Source organism: Macaca nemestrina, chromosome 13 (genome assembly GCF_043159975.1).
Source record: "Macaca nemestrina isolate mMacNem1 chromosome 13, mMacNem.hap1, whole genome shotgun sequence".
In the NCBI taxonomy this organism is placed as follows: Eukaryota; Metazoa; Chordata; class Mammalia; order Primates; family Cercopithecidae; genus Macaca; species Macaca nemestrina.
The window spans coordinates 2,165,227-2,192,601 of NC_092137.1; the positions used below are offsets into that span (position 1 = coordinate 2,165,227).

A 27,375-nucleotide genomic window follows, 5' to 3' on the forward strand; every position below is an offset into this window, starting at 1 on the left:
TCACAGGGGTGCCGGGGCTAGTCGAAGGGGAGAGAATCATCTTTTTAACCAACCAGACATCCCCATGCAAACAGGAGTACTCATTTCTGAGAACTTCAGCCCAGCAAGATGGAGTTGGTGGCAGCCTGCCTCCAGCATGTCCCTATCTCACACTGTATACAATAATAAACCCAAAATGGATCCAAGACCCAAACTTGGATCCATATACGAACTAAAACTAGGCTTGGCATGGTGGCTCATGCCTGTAATCCCAGCACTTCGGGATGCCAAGGCGGGTGGATCACCTGAGGTCAGGAGTTCGAGACCAGCCTGCCAACATGGCGAAACCCTGTCTCTAGTAAAAATACAAAAAAATTAGCCAGGCATGATGGCGTGTGCCTGTAATCCTAACTACTAGGGAGGCTGAGGCAGGAGAATCACTTGAACCTGGGAGGCAGAGGTTGCAGTGAGCCGAGATTGCACCACTGTACACCAGCCAGGTTGACAGAGCAAGACTCCATCTCAGAAAAAAAAAAAAGAACTGTAACTATACAACTCTCAGATTTGGCAACATATTCTTAAATATGAGAACAAAAGCATGCGCAATAAAAAAGTAGATAAATTGAACGCTATAAAAATTTTGAAAACCAGACTTTTGTGTTGCAAATACACCACCATAAAAGTGGAAAAAAACAATCTACAGAAGGGGAGAAGATATTTAAAAATCATATACTGATAAGTGATTTCTACCCAGAATATATAAATAATTATTATAAATCAATAATAGAACGACAAATAACCGAATTAACAACTGGCAAAGGATCTGAACAGATATTTCTCCAAAGAAAATCTGCAAAAAACCCTAAACACGCAAAAAGATCGTCGATATCATTAGTCATCAGAAATGTATAAATCAAAACTACAGTGAGACCATGCTATGCCCACTGTGATGTCCAGAAGCAAACGTCAGATGCTGACAAGTGCTGGTCACTTGTCACTTGTATGTAGGGAGCCCTCATTGCACTTGAGGATGGCCCCAGGTGCTACAGCATGAGGAAATCAGAAGCTGCACGTTGATGGTAAGAATGTCAACAGTACAGTCACTTTAGAAAACAGTGAGGCAGCTCCTGAATGGATTGACCAGAGTCGAGTCACTATGTGACCCAGAAATTCCACTCCTAGAGAAGCAATAAGAATGTGTTCACACATTCATATAAAGACTGTATATGTTTACTGTCGCTTTATTTGTGACAGCCAAAATGTAATCTCAAATTTCCATCTACGGATGAATGGATAAACAGAATGGGGCTTATTATATAATAAAATTCACTAATGTGGGATATATATGAATTCATAGATAACGAAATATGTATCTACCATAAAAAGTTATGAAGCACTGATAGATGCTACCACATAAATGAAGGTTTAACACATTATGCTAAGTGAGAGAAGTCAGTCTCAAATGGCCACGTCTAATGATTCTGTTTACATAAAAAGTACAGAATAGAGAAAGTTGCAGAGGCAGAAGGTACATTAGTGGCCATTCGGGGCCAGACTCGGGGAATGTGGGAGTGATGTGGTTTCTTTCTGAGGTGATGAAAATGTTCTAAAGTTGACTGGGTGACACTTGTTCCATATCTGTGACTATCGTAGGCCCCGCTTACTTGTGGTTTTCCTTTTCATGGTTTCAGATACCCAAGGTCAACCATAGTCCAAAAATATTCAATGGAAAATTCCAGAAATAAACCATGATGAATTTTCCATTGTGTGCTCGTGATGAAATCTCCTGCCCTCCAGCTCCATCTGGCTGGGATGTGAATCATTTCTTTGTCCAGTGCGTCCGTCCACACCGCACATCCTACCCACCTGTCAGTCACTTGGGAGCCATCTCAGTCATGAGAGCCACTGCCATGGTACCTACCACAGTGTTGTATGCAGGGAGCCCTCACTGCACTTGAGGATGGCCCCAGGTGCTAGTGCACTGAGGCTGGCTTGTTGTCATCGCTTCACGTCATTAGTTATTATTGTTAACCTTTTCCTGGGCCGAAGTTTTAAACTAAACTTTACCGCAAATGTGTGTGCATGTGAAAAAACATAGTATATGGAGTTTTGGCACTATCCATGGTTTCAGGCACCCACTGGGGGTCTTGGAGTGTATCCCACAGATATGGGAGAAAATGCAATACTAGAATGCACTGAAGTGTACGCTTCCAATGGGTGAATTTTATGGCCTGTGAATTATAACTCAGAGTTGTTGATATATTCATGTGATGTCTCAAGGAACACTCAGGAAACACAAATGAAGCAACTAAGCCTCCTGAGCTACTCACTCCTGCCTCCACTTCCCACAGGCCCAGGGGTCACTTCCTCCCTGGACGCAGGTGCAAGGCTTCCCTCGAATGGCACATGGGAACCCCCTTTGTGCCCTTCTGCTCCAGACTAAGATCCTCAAGATCCTCACCCATCAGCAATGGGTCTGTGGGGCCTCTGACACCCTCCCATCCAGCCACTGGGCTCTGCCTCTTCACAGCCTCGCCTGGTGAGCCTGGACCTGAGGGCTAGAACCTGGAACATTAACACAAACTCATTGCCTGTGTGGCCCACTGGGGCCTGGAACCAGAGGCTCATGGAACCTGGAACCACAAGGGCACAAGGGCTCAGATACATGTTGCCATGCCCAGAATTCTGCTTCTGGCTGTAACTTTGGCTGCTGATCAGGGAATGTCTGGGGAGCCAGGCTTCAGATCACGTACTGCTCTGCAGGTCGGGAACCTGCTGGAGGCAGGCTGCCACCAACTCCATCTTGCTGGGCTGAAGTTCTCAGAAATGAGGGGCAATTCTCACCAGAAAGGCAAGAGCCCTGCTGCCCCAGGTGGGCTCCAAGAAGGGTGACTGAATTCTGCTAACACAAAGCACCCCTGCGGGTTCTGCAGTGCCATTCACGCATCCACGTGCTGCTGCGTGGAGGACTGTGCCCGCACCCGGGCGGTTTGGTTTAAGGTCACAAGTGTAGTCCTTCCCACATAAACCTTTTAAGGCACAGGTATGGCGAAGAAGTATTTGCTCCATGGATCACAGGATTTGATCTTGCTGGAACTCCATTCTTATGACCAGAAATGTGGATGCCCATGACTTTTCCTATGTAGCCAATTTGCCTAGTAAATAACAACTAACTGCTAAGGAAGAACCAGATCAAGAGTAGATCACCTCTTTGCACCTTTTAAATGAAAGAAACTTTTGAGAGTGAGTCCAGTGCATCTCGTTATCATTTCACTTTTTTCCCAAGGGTAGGATAGGCAGGAATCCTGTCTTTTCTGTTATCATTCCACTTTTTTCCCGGGGTAGGACAGGCAGGAATCCTGTTTTTTTCCTGAGCAGTCAGAGAGAGTTCAGCTGCCTCTATCTAGTGGCAACGTGGGGATTTAATGCCTTAATAACTAGCCCTTGTCCTTGTGAACCGCCTTTTGTGGGCGGTCTCCAAGTTCCTTCCAAACAGTGACTTAATTAATGCTCACAGCAGGCCTGTGCTCCGGCAAACGTGAGAATCCGCCCTTCACTACGGATGGTCCCGGGAAGGCCGGTCGTCCTGGGAGAGAACCATGCAGGGCAGAGCTCATCAGCAGCAGACCAGAGTCAAAGGAGTGGGTGGAAGGTCGTGTCTGCATGGAAGGTGAGGAGGTGTTTCTCCTCCTTCCTTTGCAGCAGGGAGCGCAGGCGTCTGCTGCTGGCAGCTTCTCAGGAGCTCCGGCATCTGTGTCTGGGCATCCCGGATGGGCACCCTGCCTGACTCTGATTCATAATCTGAGTGCTTAGCCCAGAGCCCAGAGCTCACAGAAGCAAAGAAATGAATGCAGATAAGATGTATTTAGGCCAAGAACAGCCAGCAAGGCAGGCAGCGAGTGCCAGCGCTGGGGCAAGCAAGAGGACTAGGTCCCAGGAGCTGAGGCGCAGCCGGCAGGTTTCCGGGGAAGAAGATTCACGGGAGTTCCCCTTAAGAGGGGTTAATTAAGCGGGCATCAGCCTAGCCCTGTGAGAAGCAGAAGCTAGAGAGTGTGCCGGAAAGAAAGGCTTTGGTGAGTCAGAGCGCAAGGCTTTTGAACTCTGAATTGAGATACTTTGATTTTTTTTCTCTTCTTACCTACAAAGGGCTATTGGATTTCTTGGAGTGACACAGTGTTAAAATCAAAATTGTGTTTTAGGTTGATCTTCTTGGCCCTAATTCAAAATGCAAATTTGCTAGCTTGGCCTGCACTTGTATCTGAGAACACCAGGTGTCCCGGTGTGGGATGAATCATCCAGTCGGCCACGTGGGTTTTACAAAGGGAGGCAGGGCCGCAAGGGCGCTGCAGTGCTGAAGAGAACGGTGCGAGGGCGGGGCCTTCAAGCACGCGGCCGCCAGGGGTCTCCGTTTCTGGGGACTTAATTTGGGCTCCATGATAATGACGGAAAGGAGACAGTGCAGGTGCAGCACGCAGGATGTTCGCCAGCAGCATCCTTATCACACTTGATCCTCACAAAAAGGCCACGTTCTTGCATGGTTGTTGCCACCGTGCTCTAAAGATAAGGAAGCCATGGCTATGGGAGGCCAGGAAGCTCCTCCCGCAGCTGGGCCACCTGGAAACTACCTCACCTCCAAGCCTGCACCTTCTGGGCTGTGAAAGGGATCCTAAAAGGGCTATCTTTGGGCTTTCCAAGCAAAACACACATCAGGACACCTCATTAAGTAGCAAGTGTGCAAAACATTATATGAGTTACAAAGTTCTCTGCAAACTCAAGAGACTCCTGGCTGCTCTGGCTTTGCAGCTGCTTTAAAGAAATGGAAAGCCACATGGGGAAACAAAGGTGGAAGGAGAAGCCTGGGAGGCAAGGGAAGGAGGGGGGCGGGAGGAACTTCCTGCCAGCATACCGGCTGTCCACTCTGTCCCGGGTTCCAGGACAGGTTCTGTCTTATATTTCACTTGTTCATTTCCTTCAACAATCCCGTGAAGGGGCAGCCCTTTGTCTACTGTGCAGGTGTTGTGTAACTCATACAAAGTGAGATTCTGGCAAGCAGTCCAACTGGGGTCCCTCCAGGAATATGGGTGGAATTCCCAAGTCAGGAGGCTCGCTGCGATCACGGTACAGCAGAACAAAGGAAACCTTCACAAAAAGTTCATGAGGGAGGGGCTGGAACCTAAAAGGATACACACCATCCACTGTTTCCTTTAATAAAATGTCAACTTAGGAAGGAAGATTTGCTTTCATCTTGGGTCAGCTAAAGCCTCGTAAGGATTCTCTCATCAATTAGGTGCTGGGAGCTTCGTCCATGTCCACTGTTTGGGTGCAGGGGACAACACTGCGGTGAAACCATACAAAGCCACTGCTCTCTGGGGCTTAGATGTCCAGGCAGGGAAGGCAAACAAATGCACAGACACATGATATGCCAGGAGAGAGAGGCACTCAGACACCAGAACACAGAGCAAGGAGATGGAGAGGGTCAGGAAGCGGCTGTTTCAGGAAGATTGGCCAGGAAGCTGTCTGAAAACTTGGACACCTGAGCAGAGAAATTCCTCCTCCCGCCTATGAAGCTGCCAAAGCAAAGCCCTTTGGAATTCAGGACGGGGAAGCACACCCTTAGCTCAAGAGTTCTCACAGACACCACAGCACTGTTTGCTTTTCTAAATGCTGCCGAGCCAGACAGTTCCTCAGAGGTCCAGGATGCTGTAGAAATAAGCAGGAATCCAACACCCTTCTCTATCACAGCACTCTGTGGCTGCTGATGCATGAGGTAGCTTCGGTGCGAACTGGGGAAACATATGTGAAAGAAGAGCTCCAAAGACAATAAAAGACAAAAATAATATTTAGAATCAAGAGGGAGAAAGAAGCTGGCATGCCGGATAAGAAAAGCAAAAAATATATAAATACATATGTGTGCACATGCATCTGTGATTATCCAGATCACACGAAGACACGAAACCACATAGAACCCACCAGTACATGCATTTAAGTCTGTGAATTTCCTGCCAACCTGGGCGATGGCATTCTGAAATCCATCAGCCAGCGCACAGCTAATGAAAGCAGACCCACATTTTCTTAGTATGGATTTCACTACACAGATGGCAATTTACAATCATCTACCTGCTTAAATTACAGTGTAAAGGAGGAGATATTAAAATCTTGCTAATAATTGAGTCCAAAGGCCCATCGATAGCTGTGCTGTCTCCGAAACACAGTCAGGTGGGGAGGCAGGCTGGGTCACCTAGGGCTTCACACATCGTTACAGGCTGGGGAGTGGCTTGGGCTATTGCCATATTCATGGACTCCTAGACTCTGCACTGAGAGTTGCCCTAGAGACCCACACTCCCTGCTCATCGCACTGGTGAGGCCAGAAGGCACCTGCGCTCACCTGACATCAACTAACCTCCTTCCTTTGCAGCACTCTGCATCTTCTCAGGTTTGCAAAAGTTATTCAGGAGAACAGACAATGGAACACAATCTAATTATCCGATGGCATGGGAAGAGCTCTGTGACTGACAACAAGTCCATGTCCCAGTATAGACGAGAGGACCTCTGATTTGAAAAAGGAAGCTGGCTTGAGAGATCGGCTTCCAGCCAGAGACTTCAACTACGGGTCTACCTGCTGTAAGTTGCAGGTTCCCTTCATACTGCGAGGGTCACAATACCTTGCTGTGTGGTGGCTGGATGAATTACACGACAAAATACTCAACATACAGCCAGGATCCAACAGACACAAAACCCTTTCGTCCCCAAGCAAGACAAGTATTATGAAGACTTTGTAGCAACGTTTAAGCACTTAAGATGTAATTTTGAAAAAGTACACATTAGGTTGCAAAATTATAAGTATAATCCTAGCTATCATCTGTCGATCTATCTATCCATCCATCCATCCATCCATCCATCCATCCCATAATCCAACAGACCACAGAAGGGATGTTATATGTTGACTTTCTTCCTGTATTTGAATGCTAGGTTTCTGGGGCAGAGACTGCATTTCAATTTCTTTCATATTTTTCAAAGTTTGCACCTTTAAAGATTTAATTTGTTGTTTTTATTTAAGTACCTATTTCACCTAAAAGTATTAATAACATGTTAATCTAGTGAAAGCAGGTATCTGTTTTGTACACAAGCACTACACTCTTAGAGTTTATTTCTCACTATTTGTGCCTTTATCCTACACACACACACAAATACTCACACACGTACATAATTGATTTTCCACATGGATTCCAAAGAGTAATGCCCGCATAAAGAAGGCAGTATAGACCCAAAGCATGTGGACTCTACTTTTAAAATCTCAGGTGACACTGAGCAGGTTTTATTTTTCTCTTTTCCTCACCTAAAAATATTCTAGGGCAGAGAGAATAAGACCTTCTTGCTTAGTGTCTGCTTCTCTGTCTGTTGTCTGCCCTCAGACACTAACTAGGGTCATGGCAGAAGATGCAGCTGGTCATCTCCTTGGATTGCAGGTCGAATGTGATGCATTCTAGAACCCTCCCACTGTCCCACTGGATGGTGGCCATGGAGAGACAGAGAAGCTGAGGGAAGGACAAAGGAACAGGGATGGAAGGACCTGCACTGGTCACTAGTAACTTAGCGACCCATGGGCCAATATGAGGAGCAAGAGTCTCACTGGGCCATGTGCTCCAGTGCTCCTTTTGTGGAGGAGGGAATCTTGAAAATACTGGGTCAGATCGAGGCCTGGACAGGCCGCTCATCAGATTCAGCCTTTCCTGCTCTCCACCGTTTATGGCATGGCGCAAAGCAATGCAAAGTTGAGGAGTGATTAGACCCTCAAATCTTCAGGAAGTAGCAGTGGATCCAGGGCCTGAACACTTAGACTGTGTCCTGCCCACCTGTCCTTGGTCAATGGATTCTCCTGTTTCACGCAGAGTTCAACTCCCCGAAAAAGGTGAGCCCAGTGTTTGTGTAGGAGGTCGGGAAAGAGGCCCTGCAGTTCCTCAACACCACCTACATTTTGAGTTCCAGAGAGAGAAGACCTCCTAGGGAGGGCTGCCTTCCACCTGTCTACACTCACAAGGGCATATTACATAGGGGAGTTGCTATGTAACTGGGGGGGTTGCTGATTTGTGAGTTGACAGATGGAGAGGATGGTTTTGACTTGGGTAAGAAATATCTTCCCACCTTAATATAATACTAGATGCTGGCTTCTGTCTAAGTTTAGCTTTATCTCCATTTCTCATAAAAAGAAGTTAATTTGGGGGACTTATGTAAGGTCAAGTAACATGCCTGATATGGTTTGGCTGTGTCCCCACCCAAATCTCATCTTGAATTGTAGCTCCCATAATTCTCACACGTTATGGGAGGGATCTGGTGGGAGGTAACTTAATCATGGTGGGCGGGTCTTTCCCATGCTGTTCTTGTGACAGTAAGTCTCATAAGATCTGATGGTTTTATAAAGGGGAGTTCCCCTGCACACACTCTCTTGCCTGCCACCATGTGAGATGTGACTTATTCCTCCTTGCCTTCTGCCATGATTGTGAGGCCTCCTCAGCCTTGTGGAACTGTGAGTCAATTAAATCTCTTTCTCTCATAATTACTCAGTCTTTGGTATGTCTTTATTAGCAGCATGAGGACAGACTAATACAATGTCCAAGGCCACTCAGACAAGAGAACAGATTTGGTATGCAAGCCTAGAGGCCCTAACCCCAAGTCCATTGATCTCAAGTGACACATAAATATATTCTCAGTGTGGGGGTTCAGACTTCGTGGATAACACTCAAGTTCCTTTAGATCCACGTCATTCTCTGCCATGCAGGCAAACACCTTTGTGAGTTTTTTCTGTATTTGCTGTACATACGTCTACATGCACGCATGCACACATGCAAACTCACACAAAGGCTGCCACACCCTTAGTCCTACTACATATGGAAATGCTAGAATTACTTCATTTTTTTACCATATTATACTGTAAATATTCTTCTGCTATTTTTTTTCAGTTTGAGTTGATAACATTTGCATGCCAGTGTAATTATTTTCTTTATTTTTTGATACAGTATGATCTGTCACCCAGGCTAGAGTGCAATGGTGGATTTCAACTTGCTACAGCCTCTGCCTCCTGGGCACAAGGGATCCTCCCAACTCAGCCTCCCAAGTAGGTGAAACTACAGGTGTGTGCCACCGCCCCCGGCTAATTTTTGTATTTTTTTGTAGAGACGAGGTTTCACCATGTCGTCTAGGCTGCTCTTGAACTCGTGAGCTCTAGCAATCTACCCAGCTCAGCCTCCCAAAGTGCTGGGATTACAGGCGTGAGCCACCGTGCCCAGCCGCCAGCCAGTGTAATTAGTGATACCTTGATTGTCAGGATTGGTGGGGGCTGTTATTCCATAGTATGGCTACAGTCAGTTTATAAAACTATCACGTGTTGTTATAAATTCAGGGTTTCTTTTCCTATTTTTCACCAAACGCTCAATACTGTAAAAAATTTTTGTATGTGTCTCTTTCTCATGCACACATACCTATATTTCTCAAGGGTAGAGATTTATTTAAAATTTCCACAGATGTCGACAAGTTGCCCTTCAAAGTGTTCTCATCAATTTTTCATCAGCACAGGAAAGTGCATGTTCGCTAACACATTTGCCATTGTGTGGTTTTATCTAACTTGATTGCTGATTTGATGGTGTATTTGTGTATTACAGATACTGGAGTCTGAATATGTAGTTCCTAGACACGTCTACCTCCTCTTCTGTGATGCAGCTATTTACTTCACCTTCTTTATTACATTGTGTATATGTACTCTGCATACTTAATCTTTTCGTATCATAGTTCCCCCGTTTACTGCTGGTCTTTTGGCTTTGTTTACAAACTTTTCTTGCTCCAAAGTTTTAAACTTTGATCTGTGTACATTCATCAGTCTTTTATAACATCTACATGGTGGCACCTAGAAAGCTTTTCCTATTCTAAGGGAAAAGCAGGCTCCAGGATTTACTCCTAATCCTCGCATATATTTGATTTTCAAAATGTAGATCTTTAATTAGCCAAAGTTTATTTGGGATTGATGTAAAACAGGAACCTGACCCAGTTAGCAGAGCTCCAGGGACCCCAGCTGCCTCTGAACGGCTCCTTCCAGAAGACCGAGGACCTTCCCTCCTGCGGCAGAAGGCTGTGACCTGCACAGGTGAGTCTGCGTCCTCATGGCGCCTCTCCGCATAGTAAGTGACGATGGGCAGATATCCGAGAAGAAAACCACTGGCGATGCTGGCTGGATGGTCTCCCGGGGGGACCACTTGAGAAGGGTGGGGAGCTTAGGAGGGTGAAAGGCTTTTCTAAGGAAGTGATAGTTGGGTTCCTACTGCCTGAGAAACCAGCTAACAAAGGCCCAGACTGAGGACACAGCAGGTGCACAGGCACAGGAGAAAGAGATTCAGATTCAAGGAGTAAACAGGAGGTCTGGGATTTGCAGAGAGCAGGGGTGGGGTAAGGTGGGAGGTGGGCAGGGGAAGGCTGACATAGGAGGCTGATGCCACAGACTGGTGTCAGCAGTGGCAGGAGGCTTTTACAGGGTTTATGTGGGGAGCAAATGACACAGCTTATGTTTAAACAGCCCTCTGGGGACTAGTCCTCTATGTTCTACCTGGAAACCAGGTGGCGAGGAGTGAGGGTCGATTGGAGCACATTTATGAGGACATGGGCGGTATTTTCACTTATCTGGGGCCCTTCTGATTTTAAGACACTTAGAGGCGGACAAGAAACATGACTTTTTACTTGCATTCATTAAATGTGTAAGTTTACCGAAATGCCTCTGTGACTGAGACATCATGCTCGCACAGCAGACGTCACTGACACGAGTGGCAGTTCCAAAATGTCCTGAGTGCAAGCCAGCACAAAAGGGGCTGAAAAATCTCAGGGTCGGGAGTCTGCGAGGATGACACCTCGCGTATGTCTGCACTTCCCTCGGGCGAGTGGGCGCAGCACTTTGTTTGTAAAAGGAATAACCTCAGAATGTTGGTTAAATATGGCCTCACTTTGCCATGGCAACCTCACAGGCGCACATCTACCGAGGCTATGCAGGATTCCTTCCAAATTGGGAGGGATTTCTGCCAGGGTACAAGTGGGATTCTTTTTCTCTCTGCACAGTTAGGAGCACATGTCCCAGAGAGCTCCAGTACCCACCTCCAAGTGGTCTGACAAGCTACAGTCTATGCTCTGTGCTGGTTAACATCTTCTCATGCAAATTTAAATGCCCTTATTTTGTGGAACAGTGTTTTCCTTGGCACGCTCAGAGTTCCACAGCATTAATTTTAGGTATTTTTTTTTAAAACAAAAGGATATACACATTCTACCTTTAAATAATGATACAACAAGTATTGAGAGAGATTTCAGCCTCTGCTGTTCCACCTGTTACCCTACCAGACCTTCTCTGGAGTTAGAAAGTTACACAATATGTGGATGTACAATGTCAGTCCTTTGTCTGTATTTATCTTTCCCAAAACAGTGATTTATCAGCCTGCAAATTGATATGGTCAATTCGGGCAAATGTGATGGAAGGCGGGTCACCTGCCTACCTGTGACCAAATATTGGCAGAGGCATTTCATCTTAAATAACTACTTTTCAGAACTGGCCACAGATACTCAGAGGCCAGCGTGTCAAATGTCAGTCACATTCAGGACTCACCTACATGGCCCAGGAGAAGGTAAATTTTCTTCACCATCTAGGAAAGAAAGCATCTTTCATGATACTTGTTGGGTTAGCCTGTGATACTGACAAAGGTGTGCTGCCCACGTCTTTGTCAATGAAACAGAGTAGACGTGAGTCTGACAATTTTAAACTGCGCCCCAGGGAAAGACACTGTGAGGTCATCTTGATGGGAAAGAAAAAAGGGGAGAGGTGGAAGGGACATCAGGGTGGGGGCCTGAGTCATCTTTATGGCCAGTGTGGGCACTTTACTGAATCCTGGACACCAGCTGCCTCCCTCAGAGGAATGCTGGGCTGGACTGCATAGACTCGTGCGTGTACTGTTCATCTCGGCTGTGCACAGAATATCCATTACAGAAGGGGTCAGCCTGTTTCCCAGCAGCTGCCTGGACGTTGCCTGTGGATGGTCCTCTGGCTGGCCTGTGTGTGTGCAGAGCTCAGCTGAGCTCCACCCAAAACTGTGTGGGCAATCTCTCTCTCTCTCTCTCCACTTCAGGGGGCTGGCATAAGCCTGCACCAACAAAGTGGGTGGCGCCTAATACCCAGCGGATGTGGATGGGAAGCTCCCAGCACGGGCTCCTGAAGGACCCCGCAGAGGTAGAACTCGGAGCAGTGCCTCTGCCCTGGTGGCACAATGCTTTTGCTTTGTATTGATTTTTTGTTTTTTTCTTCAGACAACACGGAGGACTGAATAGTTGGATGGGGAGGAACCTGAAAAGGCTGTCTAGTGAGTCTTCCTCTTGGACTAAGTGAATTCTTCTTTCTGAGAAACGTAGCCTGGGACCATGTGGCCCTCTGATACAGAAGAATGTTTGTCTGTGGGCACGAACTCTTTCAAGCATTAACGTGAAAATCAATGCAAAATCTGTTTTCTGGGGCGAGCTTTTCCTTTTGAGAGAACTATAATACAGTCATAAGATTGCATGGTGTTCACTGGAATAGGCACCTTTGAAATTACCCAATTTTAAAGTCCCTTAATTCAAACAAAAATTCAGGGCAGAATTACTTTGCCAGCTTGCTTTCTTTATATCTGGAAAACTTGGACTCTCTTCCGAGAAGATATTTTACGTTGATTTTTAAAATACTTCTCTCAAAACAAATGCCAATTTCAAATAATTCTGAAATTTTTTATCTTGACTATAATCTAAAAATTAACATATTTTATCTACCTTCTGCCACTACTCTTACTAAAATTAATTCTCAAAAGGCACCCATTCAAGATCCCTTTTCTAGGCGTCTTGGAATATATATACTACATTATTATTAGCTGGCGTCAGCCTGCAAGGTAATAGAACACCAGAACTTATTCTTACAATTACTATGTGTTGATTAGAAACAAAATTAATTAAAGAAACAAACAAAAAAAGTAACACGGCACCCAAACCTGCCTGGTGCAGGTACACACTCCCGTTCTGCCTTTTGCTCTTCCTGGCATTTGGCTGGCTTGGTCATTGCATTATTCTTGAAATTCCCTCCCCTTGTGGCTGATGGATTCACTTGATAATTTCCAAGCTGCTCTTTCTATTCCTTCCTCTGCCAAATTAAAATGTTCCCTAGATTCTGTGCTTGAGCCTCTACTTTCATCCTTGGCAACTTCATTCACTGCATGAATTTAACTTCTACCTCTAATTAAACAACTCATAAAGCTTCATCTCCAGGCCTGCTTTGTTGTTGCTGTTGGTTTTTTTTTTTTTTCCCACCAAAGCTTCTACTCCCAAATTTCCAGTGTCCGCCTACTTTCCCCATGCAGGCACCCAGTGACGGCTCATCCTAAGGTCCTTCCACAGCCAGCCTCAGTCCACCAATTCTGACTTCCCGCTGTTATCAATATCATCAAGGTGTTCCCAATCAGCTTCCTACAACCGGAAAATCACCTTTGAGCCTTCCCTCGATCCTTTTCATTTTCAACCCACTGCGGGCTTCTGCATCTTCTCAGCCTTAGCTCTGACTTAGCTCCCACCCATGGACGTGTTCTGCCTGTCCCACCACAGCTGCCCGTGCCCAGGCCTGACTGTGCCAGCCTGGACTATCTCACTGGTTCCTGTGGGTCTGTTTTTAGTGCCCCCACTGCATGTTGTACAGTGATTTTTTTTTTCACTGTGGGCATTTTCTGTGTTTTTAATTTTATAGGCACACCCAATACAGACAGAAGTTCAGAAACCCTGGGTGGAGGGTGGAGGCATGGGGCCCTGGCTGCCTGTTGTTCCTTCTTCCCTAGGTTGGCCACAGAGCAGCTGGAACTCACAACAGCGTGCCCCTGACTCAGTGTGCTCTCCTCAAGCTCCCGGCGTGAGCCCCTGAACAAACAGTTACACACAGCCTCATGGTCTGGGGATACCAGCTCCCTCTCAACTGTGATTCCCATTTATCAGTCTACAGGGTTCTCGAATGTGAGAGCTGTGCTGTGTTTATCTTGTCTAGTATTTCACACCAAACAGCAGCAAATGATACTTATTGAATCAAAGTCAATTTTAAAATTAGCATCTGTAAGAAACACAGAGTGATTTTTCCATAAAAAGGCAGATACGTTGGTAGACAAGTGGTGTGTGATACCCACCCCCCCCCACTGGAATAGTGTGGGGGAACTTCTGAGATCCTTTGAGAAAAGTAATCAGATTGTTTTAAGCTGGTACATCAATTCCCCCAAGTCTTCTTGAGCACGTATGGTGCACCCAGCTCCCTGGTGGACTCACCTGTGACAGTGTGAAAAGGGAACCGCTCACCGAAACACAATACCAGAACACAGGGACATTAGCATACTCATTTACATAAATTTACATATAACCATTCCTGTCACCCCAGCTCCCAAACCTGCACACTGGATAAATTTTTTAAAAAGGTAGTGTGACCTACTGCAGTTATACTCAAACTCAATATTCAGAACAAGATACATGAAGCAAAACAAAAATCTGAACTAATCAGTCACGCGCCTGATTGGGACAAAGACAGGCAGAGCTTCAGCAAGAAATAGAAAACCAAACATCCAGTGCCAAGTTCTCCTAATCCGTGCTTCAAAGTAGCAGGGCCAGCCCTGGTTTCCTGGTCCTGTTACTGTTCGTTTCACAGACTTTCCGTCAGTACCACCCTGTGCCATGCTCCAGTTAGGGGTATAGGGCTTGACTCTTTATTTAACAACTATAATAAAACTGTGGCCTAGGTGTTACTGTCTCCACTAAACACACTTCTTAAAACTTAAAAACACATTTTTACGGCTTCACCCTATGCCATACAGTCAGGTGAGGTGGCCCTAGTCTGTCCCCTCCACTGTGTGACAAGGGTGTACGAGGGACGTGGGTGAGAGATTTGGTGGGGCCGGCCCATCTCTGCCTGCACCAGAGGAGACTGAGGAGCAGGGTTCAGAGAGCCGGGTATCCCCAGGCCGTGCCCAGGAGGGAGACTGGAGGGCCTGGGTTGAGAGCTGTGGATCCTGGCAGCCCGGCGGGGATTCTAGCAGGGGTGGCCCGGGCCGAGGGAGGCCCAACTGTTCCACAGACAGAAAGCGGTCTCTCAGCTAAACACACAGCAACAATAGCAGCCAACCAGCTAATCGCTCACTTACCCACTCAGTGTGTTAGTAAGAGAGCGGCTTCTCAGGCCTCGCTGGCTTCCTGGGACAGGAAATGCCCATGGTAGAGGCTGTCCTGCAGGTCAAGGTTCGCTGCAGGAGAGCGGGGTGCCCAGTCCGGCCTCTGCCTGCCTCCCCGAGGCCCGGGAGGCACAGGGAACCTCTCCGTCCAGGGCGGGGCCCTGGTGGCGCCCACTCCTCAGAGACTCCAGTCAGCCACCCCACCCTGCTCTGGTGGAATGTTCTTGAACACCGGCATGGCCCTGTGCGGGGTCCCTCAACACCAGGAGGGCAGGTCCTGAGAAAACCTGCCCCTCTCCTCGGGAGTGCAAGGCTCGCCTCTGTGGGGTTATCTGGGGGCCACGGGGTGCTTTTCTCTGAGTGTGGGGCCGCGTCACGACCAGCGGAGCCCACAGGACAAAGCTCGGGAGCCCCAGGTGAGGGCGAGAGAAGGGCACTGTCCGGGGGGTGGGGGGCACATCGGATCACTCTACCTGGACCCGTCGCCACCTCCAGCAAAGGGGAGAGAAAGAGAGATGGGCCGTGCACGCCTGCCTCAGTGTGAACCCGCCACCGCCGCTGCCGCCACGGACTGCGCCGCCTCTGAGAAAGGCGAGCGCAGCCGCCTCATCCGGGGATCCGGATCCGGAGCTGGCCGGAAGTCGGGAGGGCTCATCCGGAGATCCGGATCCGGAGCTCGCCGGAAGTCGGGAGGTCTCCACCCTGGGAGACAGAGCACCCTCCTGGTGGGCGGGTGCTTCCAGACCCCGCTCTGCCCAGCTCAGCAGCAGCTGCATGCGGGCCACCCTACTCTGTGCTGTAGCCCACAACAGGCTTAAACTCAGGCATCAGCTGGGTCCGTCCATGTTCTGGACAAGGTACCAGAGGTCTCCGAAAGGGAGATTCGGTTGGAGAAAGGCACAGACGCTGCCTGATGACCCCCGGCCACTCTTGGATTAATAGAGAGGATGTACTGACCGGATTCTGGGAAATAAGCCAACGTGTAGAATAGCGTTGTCAAGATTACACAAGAAAATTAGCTGTCAAATATGAATTGATTATTCTAATATATCACAGAAATGCAAATTAAGAAATGATGTCGTGTACAGAAAGATGCACTATAATGACCAAAGAATACCCACTAAGAGGCTGGTTAGAGGGTATTTGGCAAAGCTAACAAAGGGTTTACATTCATTAACCTAGTGCTTCCATTAGTGGGCGATACTGGGCCACCTGGGTGACATCTCTGGGTCTTATCTGCCTGAGTGATCAAGGGAGGAAGGTCAGACCAGCCTGGCTTGATGGAGCCCAATTTAGAAAGGGTGTCAGTGGCCAAGGGCTGCTGCAGAGAAGGCTCATTATACATGGCAGCTAAGATGATTTTACTGTAGAGCTCAGGAGCCATAAGCAAATGTAAAACCGAAGAATGTCATTGTGTTATTATTGTTTCTGCTTGGATGCTTCCTCATATACAATGTTGCCATCTTGTAGAGGTAAGTTCTATCATACGTGGGGTCATAATGCTGAGTTACCTAGAACAATGCTTACTTGAATACTTTGCAATGCTTAGCCAATAAGCTTTTGACTCATGCTTTGCCCTGCTCCTTCAGGCAAGCACAGAGCAGATGCTGGAGGAATGAAGGGCGTGGGCCCCTCGGTCTAGTGTCTGGGTCTGGCACAGTGCTTGGTGCCAGCACCAATCGCCTAGGTCGGGGAGTGAGCACGTGCTCATGGCCCAAACCAGGCTCAGGTTCTGCAGGAGGGGCCTGGTGTGGAAGGAGCAGGAGGCTGTGGGAGTGTGGGGTTCATGCCCAGGGACCTCTGGCACTTATGCCTGAAGCAGTGACAGGATTGAAACTTTGGGGGCAGGATTGAAGGGACTGAATATTAGATCCACAGTCCCATCATTTTGAAGGTCAGATAGTGACAAGAGGGATGCTAGGAATCCATGTAATGACAGAGTAGGAAAAGAGAATGAAGGTTCTGCAGGACACTGAAATGAGGCTTTGTCCAAGTTCTGCACTTGAAGGGAGAGTTTTAGAGGGAATTTAAAACAAATAAAGGAATATTTTGTTTAGGGCGACAAAGATTAGCATCATAGTTCTGAAATAGGCCCTTGTCAGGAGTATACTATAAGACAAAGATCAGACTTGGTATTGGAGACATGACCACGAACCTTGATTTGTCAATAAAACCATCTTTCATTGATTCAACAGACTTTTCCTGGGAACCACCCTGTGTGCCAGGAACTAGGGACATCAGGACAAAGCACTTTATGTCTTCAAGGATCTTACCATCCAATGGGAGACACGAAGGGAAAAACATTCATTAACTCGTTTTTAAGAGGCCCAGAAGGGGAACATCATAACCAGGAAAATGAGGGGGACACATCAGGGGGTCTTCTGAGAGGAGGGGATGGTTAAAGGACGCCTTTTTTGAGACAATCACTTGGTCTCTCTAAGCCTCGGTATCCTTACTATAAACTAGGTCCTAGGATGAATGCTTTTTAAAATTCTTTTCAACTCAAGTATTACAGAACTTTTAAAAAAGCTTTAGTTTAGCATCTTGGTATTAATAACTCAGAATAAAGAATCTGACTAAATGTACCAAAAACAGAAAGGTAGTATTTTATGGAACTATAATTACACAAGGCAAATATCTGGGCTAAAATGACCAGTGAATGACACTTGTGACCGTCTGACATATTCATGTCCATACACATATGCGTATACCTATGTGTATTCATCCATTCTCATGCTGCTAATAAAGACATACCCAAGACTGAGTAATTTATAAAGGAAAGAGGTTTAATGGACTCACAGTTCCACATGTCTGGGGAGGCCTCATAATCATGGCAGAAAGGGAAGAAAGAGCAAAGTCACGTCTTACATGAAGGCAGGCAATAGAGCTTGTGCAGGGGAATTCCCATCTATAAAACCATCAGATCTCATGAGAGTTATTCGCTACCACGAGAACAGTATGGGAGAAACCACTCCCATGATTCACTTATCGCCACCTGGTCCCGCCCTTGACACGTAGGGGTTATTACAATTTAAGGTGAGACTTGGGTGGGGACACAGCCAAACCATATCGATGTGCATATGACAGCTCCATACAGACATCTGCAAGCACGTGCGCACACACACACACACACACACACACACACACACTATGGCTTTCCACACATGAAATGGCTTGGATTTAATATTATGTTTATGTACATACAATAATCCAGGTTGTATTTCATTCAAAATATATTTAATAAATCAACTTCAAAATTACTAACTGAAAAGTCTGTATATAATTTAGAAAGTTATTGGCATTTTATCATTGCTTGCGTATCATTCTATATGGATCAAAACCATATTTGTCAAAGTCAAAAAATCATAGCTAATATTTAACCATTTTTATTTGCATATCTTATAATTTGTATAACTTCTTTACCTGTAATGTAAGGGCTCCCAAGAATAATTTACCTTCTTGTAGAGTTCCAGTTACAGCCACAACTGGCTAATGTACAATTTAGTGTATTTTAAAGTATGAGACCAGAGACCAAGGAAGGAGGGATGTCCTGTAGAGCCTGGTGATGGGCACTAGGAATTGTGTTTTTTTTTTTTTTTTTTTTTTTTTGGAGATGGAGTCTCACTCTGTCACCCAGGCTGGAGTGCAATGGTGCAATCTTAGCTCACTGCAACCTCTTCCGCCTCCTGGGTTCAAGTGATTCTCCTGACTCAGCCTTCCAAGTAGCTGGGACTACAGGCGCCCGCCACCACGCCTGGCTAATTTTTTGTATTTTTAGTAGAGACGGGTTTTCACCGTGTTAGCCAGGATGGTCTCGATCTCCTGAACTCGTGATCCGCCCACCTCAGCCTCCCAAAGTGCTGGGATTACAGGCAGGAGTTTTAAATTTAAGTGCAGTTTCAAATTTAGATTCCTGTTTTGTCTCTAAAGCATTTGATTCTTAACTATCATTCATTCGTTTGTTATGTGTGTATTCTTTTATTCTCTAAATAAAATTGAATGCCTATTATTTGCCAGCTGTTGTAATGAGTGATGAAGATTTTTTAAAAATAAGTAAGAGAAAGCAGTTGACTTCATTATAATTTAAACATGTCAATTTTAGATACTTTATTTTTGGTTTTACTAGAAATGTATTTGTAAGCTGAATGTGTATCCTTAGAAATTATGAAAGAGTGACAAATGCAGTTTTCTTCAATAGTTTACTGAGACTAAATTTGTTAATTTGATAAAACTTCCCTGTAAGTACAATACAGGTGACAAGGAATTACGTCTCAGCCCACACTGATATGATATGTAATCATTTTAGTTGTGCAGTCACTGGCCCTTAAAATATGCATTTGACTTCTAACTAGAATGACTGTAAAATTTGGTGCTCATATATACTCAGTCTAATTGTTTTTCACTTCTTAAAATTGATCTAGGTTTTAATAAAGCCCATATTAAACTTTGTTGAAAGCATTAGTTTCTGGTTTCTCACATTGTGAGGACATCCTTACTTTGTGTTTGTATTAAGCGTGTGCATGACAGCTTTCTGAAATTACGCACCCTTCATCACCAGCTCCAAGAAAGAGCATGTCTACTCTAATTTCAACAAAACAACTCTTCTTTAACTTCAGAAGTTAAAATTTATTTCTCTGTACACTTTAGAGATGTGGCATGTCAACATCACTGGGATTCAGGGCACCTTGGATGCTCAGAGCTGTCCAAAATCTTCCTGACTTCACAGTGGCTGTGATATGGAAATGAAGCCACAGGCAAGCTTGCACGAATGAGGGCTGGGAGAGGTGCTCAGGATGGAGTGTCAAATAAGGTCTAGTCAACTCCAGAGATTAAGTGGGTTTTCCCACGGTCAAACAGCAAAGCATCCAGAGCAGATTCTAGAAGGAGGGCCTTCTACACACCCCCTCGCCAGTGCCTCTCATCATGTGGCAATGAGGCAGGACTCAGGATGTGACCTGGGGGCACGCCAGGTCAGTCTACTTACAATGCTACTCCCTGAAAAGAACTTTGACTTTAAGGGGAAAATCATCTCATTCTTCAATATTTGAAGGTGAAATTAGGAACCAACATTAAAAAAAAATCTAGGTTTCACCTTGCTAAAGAAATTTGAAGTCATTACATTCTAATAGAGGTGGATGTAGTAAGAGAATCTATTAAATCAACTCTCCGGGGAAGATGATTGGCAACCCCCAGCTGTTTTGTCCCCATTCAGATATGTCTGAAGGACACAGTGCCTGGAGGAGCCCCAGCGGCCCCTGGGGACAGGATGGCACCGTGCCTTGGCTGTGCCCTTGTCAGGAGCTTCTGCTGTGGAGCAGAGATGCCACATACTGTCCCAGTTGCATTTCAGTCTAGAGTCAAGTCATGGTAACGAGAAGGGGTGCATTACAGAGAGTATCGGCTCAATTCCAACAAGTAAATGCACTTGAATTTCCAGAACCTAAGTAGTGAAAACATGCCAGAGTGGGAGTCAGGAGCCTGGGTTCTGTCCCGACTCCAGCCTAAGTAGCTTCATCACTGCAGACGAGTCACTTCATTTTTCTCATTAAATCCCTATTGATTAAGAAGTTGGTTAGTAAGTTGTAGGGACACCAAAGGGAAAGGAGCTAAGAAGAAAACATCGGTATCAACACAATTCAGGCATATCCCCAAAGTTATGTCCAGCCCACTCGGCATCTCCATGAACACCCACAACTTCATGCGGGTGCAGAAGAGAGCTCCTAACTTCTCCCCACAATCTCCACCCTCCAATGCAGGTGGAGAAGAGAGCTCCTAACTTCTCCCCACAATCTTCACCCTCCAATGCAGGTGGAGAAGAGAGCTCCTAACTTCTCCCCCATAATCTCCACCCTCCAATGTCTTCTTTTCTAGGCAATAGAATCCCATCCACACGGCTGTTCGTGGCAGAAACTCGGCAGCCACACATAAGTCTTCCTTCCTCTCAGTCTCCCATATCACTGAGTCTTTATGATTTTATCTTCAAAACACACCTTGAATTATTTTTTGTTGATCAATGCAATGACCACAGTCCAAGCTACATCATTGCCCACACCTGACTAATGCAGCTGCTTTCTAATTGGTTTCTCCATTGTCATTCCAGTCCCTTATTCAAATCTCCAACTGTTTAAGCACCAAACTTAAGACATAAACACGTCCCTGGCAGTCTTTTGTGTTGCAGTCACCAGTGGCTTCCACTGCACTTCAATTTAAGACTCATTGTGACTGTCACCAGGCCCTACAGGACATGGCTCCTTCCTTGGTCTCGGGTCTCATTTTGTTCCCTGATGCCAGCCAGTGAGTGATGCAACAACAGAGGCATCCCTGGGTTCTCCCAATACGCCTGGCTCAGCAGTGTCCAAGGTCCTTCCTGTTCCCTCTGCCTGAAATAGTCCCCCTCAACTTAGGGCCAACTCCTTTACTTTAAGCCTCAGCCTAGCTGTGGTTTTCCTTGGAAAAGCTTCCAAATCACTCTACTTAGACTAAATTTGCCATCTTGTTTGTTCCTCACCACACTATTTGCTGCCTGCACAATATTCTTATTGCAACACGCAATTGTTTTACGTGTCTGTCTGTTTCTGCCGACCTTTCTAAGTTCTGTGGTAACTGGGATAGTGCCCACGTTATTTCCCACTGAATCTCTATCACCCAACACAGAGCCCAGCTGAGATGCCCTGTGGGGTATTACTGTTGCTACTGACGCTTGAAAGCATTTCTTTCTCCAGTTACGATGGCTCTTGTCCAGGAAAATAAGTAATTAGATTCAGTTGATTTTTTTTTTTTTTTAACTGTAGTTTTAGGCCGGCCAGAGTGGCTCATGCCTGTAATTCCAGCACTATAGGAAGCCGAGGTGGGCAGATCATATGAGGTCAGGAGTTCGAGACCAGCCTGACAACATGGCGAAACCCCGTCTCTACTAAAAATACAAAAACTAGCTGGGTGTGCTGGCACATGAGTATAATCTCAGCTACTCGGGAGGCTGAGGCAGGAGAATCGCTTGGACCCAGGAGGTGGAGGCTGCAGTGAGCCAAGACTGCACCACTTGTACTCCAGCTGGGCAACAGAGTGAGACTCCGTATCAAAGCAAAACAAAAAACAAAACCAACCAACCAACAAACAAACAAAAACACTCCCCCCTCCACACACAAACTGTAGATTCAAAACTAAAGTTTTTCAAAATATACAGTTTTCAAAACTATACATTCAAAACTATAGTTTTGAATCCTCAAATCACTTTGTAACCTCCCCTAACTGCCAGCACCGATTCTGCACAGCCTTGATGAACACTTATTTTGTGTCCATGTCTTGCTTTTCTTACTAGGTTAAAAACTCTTTGAGAGGCGGAGCTATGTCTTGGTGAACTTTGTGTTCCATGCAGGCACAGCATGGGTTCATTCAGACAGAAACCTGAGCAACAGGAACCGGACTACGGCATGTGCTTGCTGAATCAAACGGCATTATTTCATGACGTGTCCCTCTCCCGGGAATATTAGAACGGCCTGCACTGTTTAAGATTGACTTTGTTAGAAACCATGCCCCTTTGTATCACTATCATTCTATTATAGCTGGATTCCATAGCTAGAGTTTGGGGATGTCTTTTAAATCCAAGATCACATAATTTTAAGTGTGTCTTTGGTTGAGTATAATCTCACCCTGTTTGCAGGTGACCCCATTATCTTATCCTTCTCCCCACGTCGGTGAATGACACCATCAGACCTAACATCAAGTCAGGTGCTTGGATTCCCCTGACTTCTCCTTCCCGGCCATCACCACCCTCCTTCAAACATTACTCGATGGTTGGCCAACACTGCCTCCCTGGCGTCTCTTCACCGGCCCAGTTAGGCTCATCTTGTCTGGACGCCATACTTATCTGTCTATATTTCTGTAGCATATCCCAGTTGCTGCTCCTGCCACCAAACACCTCCCCTTCAAATCGATTTTTCATGTGTAGTCATCAGTCAGAAGTAATGTGACATTGCTTGTTTGCTTAGAATGTTTTTTAGTGGGTTCCAGTAGGCTCTGGAACCCAATCCGAACTCCCTGGCATGTGGAAAGGTCACAGGTGGTGAGGCCCCTGTTGATGTGTCCAGCATCCCCTCACACAACCTCTTCCCCGCTGGACATTAGCCATCCTGAACCCATACCCCAGCTCCCCATATGTGCAGCTCCCTCACCCTTCTCTGAACTCACTCCTTCTTATGTTCAGGCATCACTCTTTCCAGGGCCTCCCCTGGTGTCTGGTCCCTCCTCCTCGGTGTTCATGGCTCCTTTCGCCACAGCTCTGGCACACTGGGTTGTGACTGTTTAGCCACCGACCACCCCCTCTGCCAATGAGGCACTGTCACCTCCAGCTCCTTGTGTTATGTGGCAGATTTCCTGGTACGTGGAACAGCACTGGCACATGGAACGCAGTCAGCAAGCACTGCAGGAATGAACAGAATCTCTCCCAGAGCGTTTTCCCGAATACTTATAAGGAATAATTACAGTGGCATTATGGTTCACACCACTCTCTCACATGTATTGTGGTATTTGACCCTCACAATCTCACCATGACTATTTTATAAACATTCTACATATGTCTAGGCATGGTGACTGGCACCTGTAGTCTCAGCTACTCAGGAGGCTCTGGTGGGAGGATCGCTTGAGCCCGGGAGTTTGAGGCTACAGTGTGCTATGATTGCACCACTGTATTCCAGCCAGGGCAACCGAATGAGACCCACTTTCAAAAACAAAACAAAACAAAACAAAACAAATCTACAAATGACCTTGATGTGTCCTATGGACAAATCTTCAGTTCAATAAATTAGTCAATTAGTCAGAACCTCTGTTTCCTGACTGTCAGGGAAGTTTCCCATTTGCAGGAATGTTAAAAGGTGAATTTATGAAGGTGAAAAGGTGTGAATTGTTCAGGAAAAACATGATAGATGATACAGAATGGATATGATTTTGGGTGTCACAGGTTCTCCACCCATCAACAAAAGCAAAGACAGACAACTTTAACAGATGGGTTTTGATGAGGAATAGGATGAGTTCATTTGGGCATAGAAGTTGAGCTCACACGGCATGCCTGGGTCAGCCTGCTCATGCTTCCTCCATTTAAGAGTTACTCAGCAGAGTGTGACTAGGGACGTGACACTCGGGAAGGAGGCAGGAAGGCTGTTCCAGGTGGAATGGCTGCAGGTGTAACTGTGGGAGATGGATCAAACCAGGAGACCCTTGTTTATGCGTGGCTGCAAGAAGGGAGGTGGCTAAGGGACACAGGCATGACAAACAGGCAGAGACAACGCGTGATAGAGTCATAGAAAGGGCGTGCCCACAGGTGTGTGCGTGAGTGCCTGCAGAAGGGAAACGAAGCCAGGAATGGACTTTTGCACCACATCCCCTCCGCATTTAGGACTCCATCTTAATACGTGCTGATCACAGCTGGCGATGTGTGTCAGGGCTACTATTTCAGTCTCATTTCATTTGTCCTGGTGTTCTGGTTTAATCATCCTCCTAGGGCTGTATATTTGGAAACTAGTGATGTGTCCTCAGCACTTGACACTGTGCTGACCACACATGTAGTCTGGATTCCTGATAAGTTACTGAACTTCTAGGTGTGCCCAACACATTCTTGTACATGCAATGTGCACGTCCAACCTGTCCTTGTCACAAGTTTCCTTGGCTACAGGACGGAAAATTTGGAACGAAGGAGGGACAGAAATCATCCAAGCAGATGAATCTTTAACACTCGATTCTGACAATGTCTGTGCTTGTGGAGTCGGTGTGAGGCTCTGTCTGGTGCAGGCGACCCCCTGACCAAACCCTGGGTGTCCCCCGTTCCAGAAGCTCCCTCCTAGAGCAATGTGTATTTATCATATGCAGCTGGAAATTAATTTTCAGGCAGGAAAATTAATTATAAGTAAATTTGTTATCCACATTTTTAAGTTCTGGATGGAAATTGAAATATGCCCTTATAATTAGACACTTGGCCTCTCTTCAGGGAAAATTAGGAACATGTGATATTTTGGAAAAAGCATCAATATTTAATTTTTTGTCAATTCCTGAAGAATGGATCATTGTTGGGGGCTGGTTATTTTGGGGATATATATTTAAAAGTTTGAAGTAAAAGTAGTTTTATTAAGTGTGAATTTAAAAAAAAATTTCATTTAGTATTATATCAATTTGAGGTTTAAAAGCTATAAATAATTAACTGGTTTCTACTTTTCTACTTGCATTTGTTGAAATTGCTAATTCCGACACCATCTCCATAGTAACAAATGTGCTTAGAAAGCAGAAAAATAGGAACACTCAAATAAGGCAAAAAGAGAAGCAGGACGACTCATGGTGAAAAATAATTTTTTTTATTACACTGCCTTTTCTGGAAAGATACGTTTGTTTATAAAAATGTGTTTATGTAAAATTGCAAACTACCTGAGGTTTTTTCCAGAAAAATGTTATTTAGCAGATAAATATAAAAATATATTACTGATGCATTAATAATTTTGCTTCAGGTAACTTGAACTTTTGAGTTAAGTTACAGCTTTGGGGAAAGGCAGAAGTTAAATTATATGACATAAATGTACTATTAATGAAAGTTGATGAAGACTGTGAAATCGCCACATTTGAGTCCTGTCAAGGTCAACTGAGAATCCAACATAAAGTGTTTTACTTGAAGGAAGTTGCCTTCTTTCCCTTGAAAATGTTCACCTTCTTGATGGGAAGCTACCGGGGGAGGGAGAAGTTGGAATCCTGCTGGGTCTCGGTCTACTCAGAGGTGCCCCGCAAGAGCTGCTCAGGACTTTGGAAGGTGAATTGGAATTAATTGCAGTTTGGGTCATGCTATAATTACGTTTTGTTTTACAAAGATATTCGTTGTCTCTTATCAAATGACCAAACATCAGAAAAATGTTCTGTTCCAGCTCCTCATGCTTCTGGAGCAGAGAGTTTGGAGGTGTCTCCTTCCCTGCAGGAGGAGGCCGTCCCCCATGGCCGGCCCCAGGAGGACCTTTGCCTCTGCTCACTCACTGGAGGTGAATTTCTCTGGTTTCATTATGGATTTTCTGGACAGAAGGGAAGGGCCTGGTACCTCTATCTTGCAGCCTAAGTAGATGGTTTTAAAGTCAGACATCTGCAGCTGTATCTAGCCAAATCTTTAATAACAACCATCTTCCTACTTTAACCATCATACACAGAACCTTTGAACTCAAAGATTCTCTGTAGAAAAGTTTCTTTCTTCCAGTGAGATTGGACCATACATCTGTCTAAGTCCCATAAAGAAAAAGTTCTGGGGAGAATCTCTCCACACCCCTAGCTTTCTTACCAAAAAAATCACCTTTAAGTTAATCTTACAAGTAGAGTTTTGTTTTCAAGATGGTAGATAGCACAGAGTGTCTCCTGCTTCTAAGTCTGTTTAAAGCAAGAGATATTCAGTAGCAAGGGAAGGGCACCCTCTTGAGGGGCTGGGCAGCTGACAGGCAGCCCCACAACCCTGAGGGTGAACCCTGGATGCCCTATGATGACTTTGTCTCCAGATGATTCTGCCCATCTGTAGGCTGATATGAATCTTTTGGGCATGTTTAAGTCAGGTGAGACTAAGCTATCATGTTTGGCAGGTTATGTGGATTAAATGCATTTTCAACTATGAGGTTTTTGACTTCTGCTGGGTTTGTTAGGAAGTTGTACCACCATAAATTGAAGAGCATCTGTCTTGCATCTTTGGGTGGATCTCTGAAGAACCCTGACAATTGCAAACAATTTCAAATAAGCCTTGTGATATGGAGCATATTTATTAATCCTAAGCAATTATATTATTTCCACGCTCAAAGTCGCAATGCTATGTGTATTAAATTCAGTCACACTAATTTACTTATTTTCTAGAAACCTTGTTCTAATATATTACCTTCAATTAATAGTAAATTACAATGGGAATGCCATGACATTTCTTGTCATGTTGTTATCAGTTCTCACCATTGGCAGAAATTAAAAGGGGCCTCAGAACCACATAAAGGCCCTGTCCCTGTACCAACAGTCCCGGGCTCCCTGTCACCCCCCCGAGGTTGGAGCCGCTGCATGGTTTTTTCTCTGCTCTACCTGTTCCCACGGCAAGGCATCTGCCCTCTGTCTCTAAGCGTCAAATGCTCAGTATGCATCCAGCTATCACCACACCTGTCCCCATTCT

The 27,375-nt window shown here is 45.7% G+C and overlaps 1 protein-coding gene and 1 long non-coding RNA gene across 35 annotated transcripts in view; one reads left to right on the top strand and one right to left on the bottom strand.

Moving 5' to 3' along the window:
• LOC105497564 (myelin transcription factor 1 like) overlaps nt 1–27,375 on the bottom strand; it is a 533,126-nt gene that overhangs the window by 223,030 nt on the left and 282,721 nt on the right. The window contains exon 1 of one of the 31 annotated variants that reach the window (XM_024797879.2): nt 15,692–15,827. The exons of the other annotated variants lie outside the window; for them this stretch is intronic. The gene's annotated coding sequence lies outside the window, so the exon portion shown is untranslated. Of the gene's footprint in view, nt 1–15,691; nt 15,828–27,375 lie in introns of those variants that run through there. 31 annotated transcript variants of the gene reach the window in all.
• Nucleotides 7,750–13,197, top strand: LOC105497562 (uncharacterized). 4 transcript variants are annotated; one of them, XR_011611391.1, is made up of 6 exons: nt 7,750–7,888; nt 8,994–9,107; nt 10,006–10,114; nt 11,432–11,630; nt 12,129–12,229; nt 12,307–13,197. It is a non-coding gene; the product is annotated as an uncharacterized lncRNA (long non-coding RNA). The 4 variants fall into 4 exon arrangements; XR_011611390.1 differs by having other exon boundaries at nt 12,129–13,197; XR_011611392.1 differs by lacking the exon at nt 12,129–12,229.